A 12870-nucleotide genomic window follows, 5' to 3' on the forward strand; every position below is an offset into this window, starting at 1 on the left:
TCTAGAACAGATAAATTTTCCCTTCCCTTCCCTTCCCACAATTACACCTTAACTTAGGACAGCAGACTAGAATATTCATTTTACATGTAAAATATTCCTCAGTGTTTTATGTATCTGCACTTGAATTCAAGAGATTCACTTAAAATGATTCCTGGCTTTAGTTTTTTGTTTTGCTTTTTAAAAGATTTGTGCATTTTTTTTTTATGTGTACCAAGGTTTTGCCTGCATCTAAGCATGTGTATCATGTGTGTTTCTGGTGCCTGCAGAGACCAGAAGAGAGCATCACGCCCCCAGGAACTGGAGTTACAGCCCACTGTGAGCTACTGCGTGGGTGCTGGGAACTGAAGGCAGGCCCTCTGCAAGAGTAGCCAGTGCTTTTAACCACTGGCTTTCCTGGTTCCTGGCTTTAGTTTTTGTAGAAGAAAAGTAGCAAGGTAAGGTCAGCAGCTGGCCAGCAGTACTGGTAAGGACTGTGTGCTGGGACTTAGTATCTAGGTCTACCAAGGGAACTTGGATATGACTGCAATCAGTGACAGTTAAGTAGCTGGGTGCCAGGGCTGTGTTTATGTAGCTTGGATGAACTTACCAAATCACCCTAAAACTCACACCTCTATCTCATCAAATGGGGATAATAGTAATGTTTCTCAGAGCCATTCTGTGTATCAATGTTCTGTTGCAAAGTAACAAACAATCTCAAAACTTGATACAATAATTCCTTTGCTAAAAATTTAGATGCAGTTTAAGTGGGCAGTTCTGTTTTTTGCCCTCCACCTCCATCCCCGGTGTGTGTGTGGGGTCACATCCCTGCAGACACAGTTGTCTGGAATTTTTCCTGCAGTAAAATAATCCCAGATGGCCTCCCTTTGTATAGTGCCTGGACTGTCAGCCGACCATCCCAGATCTCTCTGTTGCTTCAGCATCAGAGGTGACGTTGTCCTGGCTACCCTCAATTGCAAACTTGATACAACCTAACATCATCTAGGAGGAGAAGCCTCAGTTGAGGTTTTGCCAGGATGGGGTGGTCTGTGGGTGTGTCCGTCAGGGACTGTCTAGAGCTCTCATTGACGTAGGAGGGGAGTGAAGCCTTGGGCGGCTCGCCCTGGGCTGTATAAATAAGACAGCTAAGCGTGAGCCAGCAAGCTGTATTCTTCTGTGGGTTCTGATTCAGGGTCCCTGCCTTGGCAACCCGCAAAAATGGCCTATGACCCAGAAATGTAAGATGAAATAACTCCTTCCCTCCCCTAAGCTGCTGGTGGCCATGCTATCTCATCACAGCAACGGAAGGCAAGCTGCTCACATGGTAAATAATGATGATGAACGGAAGGTAAGCTGCAGCGTCCAAGAGTTTGCCATGTGTCCACTTGTGTCACATTTGCTGCCTTGAGATCCAAAGCAAGTCACATAGCCAAGTCCAAGGCCAACGAGAAGGAAACTATGTTAGGTAGTGAAAGTTAGGTTCATGTGGGATCATTAGGGCGAAAATATGCCCTGTCCACCAGCCACGTCTGACAGCGCGTGGAAAATGATAAAATAAGGTATTATATAAATATTGTGTGACATGAGTGCATATGCACGCATGGGGTAGGAGTAAAGGGAGACGTGGGGCCTGAAAAATACTAGTGCACATTCACTTAATTTTACTTCTGGATTTAATTATTAAATTAAAAATACTTAGCTCTGGTTGGCTCCATGCAAGCTCTGGTGTTGGGTACTGGGACTTGAGTGCTGTGATCTCTTGAGGAGAAAACCTTGCACCAGACAATATGCGACCCACTAACTCAGCCGGAGCACTTGAGGCTTGGCGCATCCAGAGAGTATGGACCCATGTAGTATCCTGGTCACCCGTCAGTGTCAGGAGGCACAGCCTATGAGCTTAATTCAGAAGTTAAGGGACATGATTGATGTCAGACTGCATATACCCTGGCTATGAAGAGAGGCTCTGGAGTTGCCAGCCTGTCTGAGGCCCGGCTAATGAAAGGACCCAAGGAAGGCAGAAAGCGAGGCCAAGGACAAAACAAGCAAACAAACATAATGGGGGGAGGAGAACAGCTTGCAAGTGAATTTAGACCGAAACTCAGGCAAGTCATGCAAATACTTAAAGTGTCCTTGAAGATGTTCCTAACACGATGAATTTATAGTCCTAGAAATAATTATTCAATTTTTATCTCTGAATTTAAATTGTTAAATTAAAAGATAGCTCTGGAATGTTAGAAGCCGAGGAAGCAGGGGGCGAGGATGCCGTGGAAGCTGAGCACTGCATCTCAGGCTGAGGTGTGCCACTAGCACAGAGGCAGAGGCTGCTCTCCTTAGCTAGGAACACCTGTTGGTTGACTGGGGTGAAAGTTGTAGGTGTCATTATGGGCAGTGAAATGAGCTGGAAGGGGGTTGCAAATGCCCAGTGGGGCAACGGTTCTCTAATGTCACTAAGTCCAGAAACACCCATCCATCCCTGGCCTTGCCCCAGAGAGTGTGAGTTTAGCACATGGTACCCAGGAATCCGTACGTAAACAGCTCATTGCTGTTAGCATGTGCTGCCTTGTCTACCACACATGACTGCTTACATTTAAAGCAACTGAAGTTAGAATTTAGCTTTTTGTCCTAGTTTTCTTTCTGTTGCCATGATAAAAAGCAACTTGGGGAAAACTAAAGCAAGAACTCAAGGCAGAGTTCTTGAAGCAGAGACCAACAGCGGAACACTGCTTCCTGGCTTGTTACCTCTGGCTTGTTCAACTACCTTTCTTTATATAGCCTGGACCCACCTGCCCAGAGATGGCACCGCCCACAGCGGGCTGAGCACTCTTATAGTATTTAACAATTAATAAAATACCTCTCAGACATGGTTACGGAGCAATCTGATCTAGGTAGCTCCTCAGTTCAGGTTCCCTGTCCCTAGGCAGCTCAGGATTGCATCAAGTTGATGACTGAAGCTAACCATGATACCTGTCTGTATCTGTTACTTTTCTCATCTCAAAACACCTAGCAGGGGCCACTTAAGGGCAATGCGGCTTACTTTGGCTCAGGATCTCAGAGGGTGCCATGTGCCGTGCTGAGGAAGCCATGGCATTGTGGTTAATATAGTGTTTTCTTTCTTCTTTCTTCTTTCTTTCTTTCTTTCTTTCTTTCTTTCTTTCTTTCTTGATTTATTTATCATATACACAGTGTTTTGCCTGCATGTACACCAGAAGAGGGCCTCAGATTTTATTATAGATGGTTATGAGCCACCATGTGGCTGCTCTTAACCTCTGAGCCACCTCTCCAGCCCGGTGGTTTCAATCTCAAATAATCTCACGCAGGCTCTTACGTTTAAACCCTTGACTCTAGACGGTAGTGCTGTATAGGGAAACCGTAGAGAACAACTGGCCCATGGAGTTTATACCCCAGCCTTGCTTCTGGTTCTATTCTACCCTCTTTCCTGGTCCATGAAGACGTGAACCAGCTTTGCCTCGACTCAGCACGCTCAGTGTTTCAGAACCATGGACAACGGCACACAGAGCTGCCCCTTCCCTCGCTGAGTTTAGTTGAGAACTAGTGCAGAAGTCTAACAAGAAGAGCAAGCGAAACCCCCAACTGTGTGGCTAAAGCAATGGGCTCAAGGCAGCAAGGTGTATTGACACAAGAGACTTTGTATTGTATTGTACTGTATTTGTATTGTATTGACTTTGGTCTCTGCTCGCATCAGCTGTTCTTGGAGAGAAGTCAGGGGAAAAGAACCTTGAGCTATTTAGAACAAGTTGTTAACAAATACCACATATATTGATGTAGGCCTCTGAGGTAAGAGAGGCACATTGCGGAAAAAAGAATCTATTGTACAGCTCAGTGTCTCCATCTAAATAGGGTCGGTCAGAGCTGTGCAAATCCAGCACCCAGAAAAGCTTTGGGGGTTTCCAAAGAACCATGACTAGGATGTCAAGTGGTTATCTGGAACACCACAGCTTGCTGTGTCAGTCTCCGAGTGCTGGGTTGCAGCTGTGTGCCACGCCCCTCGGCACTCCTTTTCCTGTCTTTAGTTGTGAGAACTGCACTTTCTTCTACAGGTCACAGTGTTGCCACTCACTGCATATTAGTGAGTTTTTCAAGCACTGATTTCAAAACTTCACATTGTAACCTGCTGGTATATTAGAGAGTGAAGGTTGTCACATCATTTTACAATTATATGTAATTTGAATAGGACTCTGGAGGTTTAAGCAGAACAGGCAACTGCCAGTTTTTAAAACTCCCCTTTATCATGAAACAGAGTGCTGGTGTTTAGGGGACATTGTAAAATGTTTTATCCATGCAGGCAATGCTGTGTTAAAGTTGTTACAGCCCACAGATTGGTTTTTTTTGCAAGTGTATATGTGTGTGGATGCATGATTGTATGTATACATGTTTACATACATGTGGGAACACATGCATGTGCAGTTGCATGTGTATTGTGTGTGTATTGTGTGTGTATGTGTGTGGAGGACTTGGTTTCCTTGAGCTGTTTTCCATATTATTCATTGAGAGGGAGAGTCTCCTCGTTGACACAGAGATCACGTTGTGTGGCTAGTCTAGCTGGCCAGCTTGTTCTGAGGCTCCTCTGTCTCTGCCTCTGAGCACTGAAATTATGGGAAATCCACATGCCCATTTACATGGCTGCTGGGGATGCAAACTCTGCTCCTCATACATGTGCAACAGGTGATCTATCCATAGAGCCAATGGTCCAACCACATAAACTGTATTGGAAAAAAAAAAAAAAGATTTATTTATATATTATTTATAGTGTTCTGCCTGCATGTACACCTGCCCACCAGAAGAGGGCACCAGATCTCATCATAGATGGTTGTGAGCCACCATGTAGTTGCTGGGAATTGAACTCAGGACTTTTGCAAGAGCAGCCAGTGCTCTTAACCTCTGAGCCATCTCTCCAGCCCCACATAAACTGTATTTTAACTGGCATTTCTGCATAATAATGCAGAAACAATGGAGGATCAGGGTTCATATCTGTGAGGTCATTTTCTGGAGGTGCAGTGTTGATCAAAATTCAGCTTCCCGGAGTCCCCAATGCCTTTACAGATATGTGGGGATATTGTAAGGATTAGAGACTCAGTGCTTGACCCTCAAATAGTACAAGTGACTTTATATTACATTTATTTTTGGCTAGGAACAATTCTAAAACTACTCGTTTAAAAAAAATATGCTGGGCTGGAGAGATGGCTCAGAGGTTAAGAGCACTGGTTGCTCTTCCAAAGGTCCTGAGTTCAATTCCCATCAACCACATGGTGGCTCACAGCCATCTGTAATGAGATCTGGTTCTGCAGGCATGCACACAGCGAGAACACTGAATATATAATAAATAAATAAACCTTTAAAAAAACATGCTAATCCAGTATAAAGTTAAATGATAAGTGTGATTGTGAAACCCATTAAATATAAATAAAAGTAAGGATAAATTCATATCTTACTACCTTGATTTTATTATTTACCATGAAGATAATTATTTTAAGGATGTGCAATAGAAGATTATGTGATCATGGAATGGATTACTTTCAAAAATCAGAAAGAAACCAGACACAGCAGCCTGTGCCTGTTTTCCAAACCACTTGAGGAACTGAGGCAGGAAGGCCACTTGAGGAACTGAGGCAGGAAGGCCACTTGAAGCTCAGGAGCTTGAGACCATCCCAGAGAATATAGCAAGATTTTGTTTTCAAAAACTTAGAGACATCTCCATCATTAAAAGTTTTAAAAAAATAATTTATTCAGACTACATCCCAATTGTTATCCCCTCACTTGTGTCTTTCCATTCCCCCTACGTCCCTCTTACACCCTGCTCCCCTCCCCTAGATCTGTGACAGAAGGGGACCTCCTCCTCCACCATATGACCACAGCCTATCAGGTCTCATCCAGGTAGCCTGCTTCTCCTTCCTCTGGGTGCCACCAGGCCTCCCCACTAAGGGGAAGTGGTCAAATATGGGGCACCAGTCTCCACTCTCCACACAATTGTGGAGAATGTGCTGTCCATTGGCTAGATCTGAATAGGGGGGTCTAGGTTTACTGCATGCATTGTCCTTGGTTGGTACAGCAGTTTGTGCAGGCCCCCTCCTCTGGGTCCAGATCCACCAGCCTTGATGGTCTTATCGTAAGGTTCCTGGACCCTCTGGGTCCTTCTATCTCCCCATTCTCCTATACCACGTTCACCTGGAGTCTCAATAGCAAGTCTCATTATCTGTCCCAACCCCGTGCTGAGTGAAGACTCTCAGAGGACATTCATGTTGGGCTAGTATCCAACTATAAGTGAGTATGTACCATGTGTGTCTTTCTGGGTCTGGGTTTCCTCACTAAGGATGATCATTTCTCATTCCATCCATTCGCCTGCAAATTTCAAGATTTCCTTGTTTTTAATAGCTGAGTAGTATTCCATTGTGTAGATGTACCACAGTTTCTTTATCCATTCTTCAGTTGAGGGACATCTAGGTTGTTTCCAGATTTTGGCTATTACAAATAAGGCTGCTATAAACATGGCTGAGCAACTGTCCTTGTTGTGTGGTGGAGCATCTTTCGGGTATGTTCCAAGCAGTGGAATAGCTGGGTCATGAGGTAGCCCTATTCCTAATTTTCTGAGAAAGTGCCAGACTGATTTCCAAAGTTGTTGTACAAGTTTGCAACTCCCACCAGCAATGAAGGAGTGTGCCCAGGGAATATAGCAAGATTTTGTTTTCAAAAACTTAGAGACATCTCTATCATTAAAAAAAAACAAAAAACAAAAAACAAAAACAAAACAAAGCAAAAACAAAACAAAACAAAAGATTCATAACCCACCCCCTCCCAGGAAATGGGCAAAGAGACACCTTGTTGCTGGTGGTGTTCTTATATCAGTCAGGGGCAGAGCAGTTGGCAGCCCTGTGTTCATCCCAGCTTGATGCCTGGCTTGGTAGCCAAAGCTGGTTTATGCCTAAGACTCATAAAAATCCAACCAAATCAAATCTAGGCAATGAAGTGTGGAAGGAAGAAGACAGATACCTGCAGACTGCCATGCCAGCCACAGACCCACCCTCCACACACCTGCAGACTGCCATGCCACCCACAGACCCGCCCTCCACACACCTGCAGACTGCCATGCCACCCACAGACCCGCCCTCCACACACCTGCAGACTGCCATGCTAGCCACAGTGCCCTCCACACACCTGCAGACTGCCATGCCACCCACAGACCCACCCTCCACACACCTGCAGACTGCCATGCCACCACAGACCCGCCCTCCACACACCTGCAGACTGCCATGCCACCCACAGACCCGCCCTCCACACACCTGCAGACTGCCATGCCACCCACAGACCCGCCCTCCACACACCTGCAGACTGCCATGCCACCACAGACCCGCCCTCCACACACCTGCAGACTGCCATGCCCACCACAGACCCGCCCTCCACACACCTGCAGATTGCCATGCCACCCACAGACCCGCCCTCCACACACCCCTGAGTGACAGGGGTGGGTATTGATATCCATGGCTTGCATTACCACTAGAGAAAATGGGGATCAGGGCAGCTGCCAGGAGCCACCTGGATTTCCAGGGGCTGAGCAGAACTGGCTCTTCCCATCACTGGATGTGGTACTTTGGAGAGATGGCCCCATCTCTCAAGGCTAGCAGCCCTTGGGAGAATGGCCATTGGAGCTGGTCATGATGGCAAGGGTATGGTTGAACCATCCCCAAGGGTGGTAGTGGGGGAGAGCTGACTCTGCCACTTGTTTGCCATGGGATGGCATGAGTGATATCTCCCGGCCCATTTCACCACCTTTAGCAGTTGGGAAAGCTGTCCACAGGGTCATGAGCTTGGGAGAACTAGTCCTCTTCCTCACCTGCTGTACCAGTTGGGAGAGCAGGGTTTGAACCTCTCTGGACACCACAGTAGGCTAGTCCTGGTCTAGGAGGCACAGGTGAGCTGGCTCTGAGGATGAGAGTAAAAGACAGCTGGCCTCGCAACTCTGGCATGGGTGCTGGGGGGGGGGAGGGGTAATGCCTCCCCCATCAACTGCCTGCTCCTCACCACTTGCAATTGTTGGGAGCACTGGCCCCAGGGCCATGAAAGCAAGTGAGCTAGCCTTGGCCCCTTCCCTGGCTATAATCCTAGGGAGAGTGGGCCCCTTCACTTTGTCTGGGCAACATAGTGGATCTGGCCCTGATGGCAAAGGTAACTGGGAAGAGTCTTCATAAAGATCCAACATCTTGAGTCAGACCAATGACTCATTGCAGCAAACACTTACAAATGAAGATGCCTGGACAGAGGGACGTACTGTGGGACACACCGTGACAGGGCAGAGGGATGTACTGTGGGACACACCGTGACATACTACGGCTTCCACTGTGAAATGCTTTCTATACACAGTGGAGACTTTGGTGACTCTGTGATGAATCTGTTGCTTTTGGTGGTGTTGGTGTTGGAGTGTGTGTGTGTGTCTGTGTGTGTGTGTATTTTGAGGGAATGTTGCAAGGGCAAAGGTTGGATATGAGGGGACGGGGAGATGAGCGGGACCGGGGTGCGTGATGAGGAACTCACAAAGAATCAATAACAAGTTTTTAAAAGCTTCAAGAGTAGAGGGAAATAGTTTCCTTCCAACTTACTCTGAAAGCATGGCCTTCCTTACTGTGTGCGTGACTTATTATCTCATCTCAATCCGGGAGAAAATGTCCCCTTCAGAGAATGTGTTTTAATTTACTGTGTTTTGATCTAACATGTTACCTGTTAAAATAGTGGTAGTGAAGTAATGTTAAAAATAACAGGAGGGAGAAAGATTGTAATTTCTAGTTCTTTTTCTCCAGTTACTTTGACACTAGTGTATTGTTAAAGGGTAAAGGCACCCTAAGAAACCTTTCTTCTTTGCTTTTATGCCAAGAAGCAGGAAATAAAATAGATTATCACTTGGACTTTTCTAGTTATTATGTTTGTCTGCTTTTGGAAGTAAAAAAAATTTTTTTAACAAATTGGGAGATTTTTTAAGGTTTTTTTTTTTTTTTTTGCTATAAGAATATCTTTATAGTAAAATAGAATATACTGCTTAAAATAAATTATCACTCAAAAATATCACTGTTTGCTTATTTTTTGTGAGTGTGCATATGTATGTGTGAATATGGGTACCCTCGTAGCTGTGTGCATGTGCATAAACAGTGCATGTGTGCCTGCACATGCACACATGCCATGACATGCATGTGGCAGAGCGTGGCTTGTAGAAGTTAGTTTTGTCTTTCTACCCTGTGCTGAGACATATCACCAGCCTCTCATTAATTCCTTTTCTAGGGATTTTGTCTTTTCTCCTTTTCTCCTGGGTCAGTAAAATTTCCCTTTCTTGCAACACAGTTTTGTTCTCTTTTGCACATAACAAATACAGAGAGTTGTTCACAGTGGAGACTGTGGTGACACTTTCTCAAGAGGGAGGAGGAGTCTGTTGCTTTTGAAGACCTGGATCTCTCTGAAGCACATGGTGGTGATTGTGGAGTGCAAGAGGAAGCAAGGTAATAGATTTCTCTTTTGAGATAACGTATTTCATCTTTATGAGTTAACCACAATGTCCTTTTGTGGAGATTCAATAGAAAAATGATAACCTGTCATTTTGTGTAACGGGTTTTTTGAATGCCTATTAAAGCAAATTTCCCGGGGCTTTCAGTGTTAACTGTTCTGTACCGGAGGAGATATTCAATCAAGTTGGCTTGCCTTGCAGTGTGAGAAACTCTACCACTGAGCTGTGGAAGGAGAACAATTGAGGTAGCTAACAGTATAGAGGACCAGTTTTCAGTTAGAAGGGACGCAGGGAAGTGAGCTGCCACCCATGATGATTAACCTGATTGCCAACTCGCTGGAGTTTGAACTACGTAGGCGACACACCTATGAATGGGTCTTGGACGTGCTTCCAGAGGAAGGTGTTTCCAGATGTTTAACTCAGGAGGGTGGACTCATTCTGAACGTGAGTAGCACCACCCATGGCCTGGGTCCCAGACTCGATAAATAGGGATGCAGGAGAACGCAAGCCGAACACTGGCACTCTGTGTCTCTGCTTTCTGATGGTCAACACAGTGTGACTTGTTGCTTGACCTTCTTCTTGTCACGCCGTCCCTGCCATGATCGACTGTACCCTCAAACCAGCGTCCAAGATAAACCACCCATTGTTTCTTGCCAAGCATTTGGTCATAGCATGAAAAATCATCAATATACCACCCGAGTCAAGAAACCAAACTGGAATATTCGGGATACCAGCTTATATTCCTGTAAACTATACTCCTTACCTCCTGGCTAAATTTTGCACTGTATTACCTTACTCATAGTTTTAACTTGATGCTGTATTTTGATCAAATACACCATTTTATATTGTGGAAGTGGCTCACATATCTATTTGTGTTTTACTTCTTTGCATTTCCGAGGTCCATCCTTATTGGTGCATGCTGTTCGGGGTCTTTCGTTTCCATTGTTGGATATTAAGCCAATATGTGATACTTCCACCCTGCTGTCTGTGCTTCTTTTGACTTGACGTTTATGTTGGTTTTAGCCCCTTAGTATTAGTAACAGTGGGTGTAACATGCTTGTATGTGGTTCCTTGTTTGTGAGTGTCTCCAAAGAGCTGTCTAGTAATGGGAAATCTGGATCACAGGCAATATATTGTCTCCCCATGTCAGGTCACAAAGTAATCTGGAATAAGGCTCAGTACCCTTAGCTCCTCCCAACACCTCTCACCCTGCCTCCCCCCCTCCCCCCCGCCCACCCTAACCCTCTGGTCCAGGGGCCTGGCCTTCACATACCTTCTCCTAGCTTCTGATCTTACATAAGCCAGCCGTTCTGTATGTATGCTAACCTGCTTGAGTGGGTGTGGAGGCCAGAGACTCAATCGCTTCTCTATCTTATTTTCTGAGAAGGAATTCCTCATTGATCTGAAACTTTCCGCATTGCCTACACTGCATGGTCAGTACTCCACCCCCCAAGCCCAGGATTTAACCATTCTCTGTGCTGGACTAACAGAGGCATGCAGCCATGCCCAGATGTTTATGTAGTTGCTGATGATCCAAACACAGATCCTCAAATTTACACAGCCTCCCCCAGCCCTACAGAGTTACTTTCTATTAAATGCATTCCTGAGTAGTTGCTGTTGCTGGCAGTTATTTCATTTACTGGGTAGGAGAGCCACTAATACTTAGTCTTCTACATTTCTTACGTGACTGAGGTGGTCGGGACCAAAGAGAACCTGAGTTCAAATCTAGGTATTCGCATGTGACCCTGGCTTGATAGTCTCAGCTTACAGAGTTCCTCTGGTCAAATCCTATGGGTTAAAGGACACCCATATTAACTCATTCACATGCCTACAAAATAACACTATATATGGGTCAGTTCACAAGCAACACACACTTCTCAGAGATCCAGAGGCCAAGAACATTAAGGTGTTTTGATATCTGGTGAGGGCCTGCTTTCTGGCCCACAGATGGTACTTGATTTGTGTGTGTGTGTGTGTGTGTGTGTGTGTGTGTGTGTGTGTGTGTGTGTGCATGTGTGTGTATGTGTGTACGTATGTGTATGTGCATGTGTGTGTGTATATGTGTGTATGTGTGTGTGTATGTGCCTGTGTGTGTGTGCACGTGTGTGTGTGTGTGTGTGTGTGTGTGTGTGTGTGTGTGTGTACTCACATAGGAGAAGAATCGGTGGGAGTGATGCCAGTGTTTTCTCTTTTACTAATCCTGTTCATGGATGTTCTGGCCTAAGCACTTCCCCAAACCCTAAATTCCTAAGCTCTTCACTTTAGAGCTTAATATTTCAGCATATGCACTTGTAAACTATGTATTTTTAAATGATGCATGTGTGTCTTTCTTGTTCCGCTTATCCATGTGTGGGCAAACTGAGGGACAGAGGAGCAGATGGCTCTGTATGTGCCGTGGAATGTTCTGTTGGTCTGGCTGCAGACAGTAAGATTGGGATATCTGAAACTTTGTTGTTTTTATTCACTAAATGTTTAATCTCAGAAAATTTACCTCTGGCTTTACTTAAATGGAAACAGGGATTTCTTTAGTTACTTTATTTCTGTTATTTTTAGATAACTAAGTAAACAGGGTCTCAAGTTCTCCTACATCTTCCTGTTGATAGCTTTTATTTTGTCTTTGTTTTGAGACAGGGTCTCACTCTGTAGTCCTGGCTGTCTTAGAACTAGCTTTGTAGACCAGGCTGGCCTTGAACTCTGCCTGCCTCTGACTCTTGGGCACTGGGATTAAAGGTGAGTTCTACCATTCCTGGTTCTACTTCTTCCTCTGAGAGATTCAGTTTTCATTTCCTTGAAACTGAGCCAACCTGGCTGGCTTTGGTCAGTGGACTGCAACGTAACAGCACAGTTGCTATTCTGTCTTTACTCACTGGACAGCCAGAGAGATGACTCAGCACTTAGGACCCAGGCTTACATCCATCCTTAATTTTAGCGCTAGGGGATTGGTTATCTTTCCTGGCTTCCTCAGGTACCGGGCACACATGCAGTCATCAGATAGAGCACACACGTAAAATAAAAATAAATCAATCTTGTTTTTAAAAAGATACTGGAAAGCTTCCTCTGTACTTGGTATTCTGATTATAAGTCAGCCCCCTGGGCTCTATCAGATGTACAATTGATGAAACTACTTTTTGTGTTCTGTAGGCTGCACTTTGTCCAAATGGTGGCCTTTGCTATGCAGAAGCTTCTCAGTTTCATGAGGCCCCATTTATTAATTGCTAATGCTAGTGCCTGTGCTAGCACTGTTCTGCTCAGAAAGTCTTTCCCTGAGACAATTAATTCAGGGCTATTTCCCAGTTTCTCTTCTATCAGGTTAAGCATATTTGGTTTTATGTTGAGGTCTTTGACCCATTTGGAGCTGAGGTTTCTAAAGGTTGACTAATATAGATATATTT

General features: G+C 45.0%; 1 non-coding gene across 1 annotated transcript; it reads left to right on the plus strand.

Moving 5' to 3' along the window:
* The first annotated feature begins 6783 nt into the window (after nt 1–6783).
* On the plus strand, nt 6784–6926 carry LOC127194984 (small nucleolar RNA SNORA48). Its single transcript, XR_007831354.1, has one exon. It is a non-coding gene; the product is annotated as a small nucleolar RNA SNORA48 (small nucleolar RNA).
* The last annotated feature ends 5944 nt before the right edge of the window (nt 6927–12870 follow it).

The sequence above is a fragment of the Acomys russatus genome, chromosome 10 (assembly GCF_903995435.1).
Source record: "Acomys russatus chromosome 10, mAcoRus1.1, whole genome shotgun sequence".
Classification (NCBI taxonomy): Eukaryota; Metazoa; Chordata; class Mammalia; order Rodentia; family Muridae; genus Acomys; species Acomys russatus.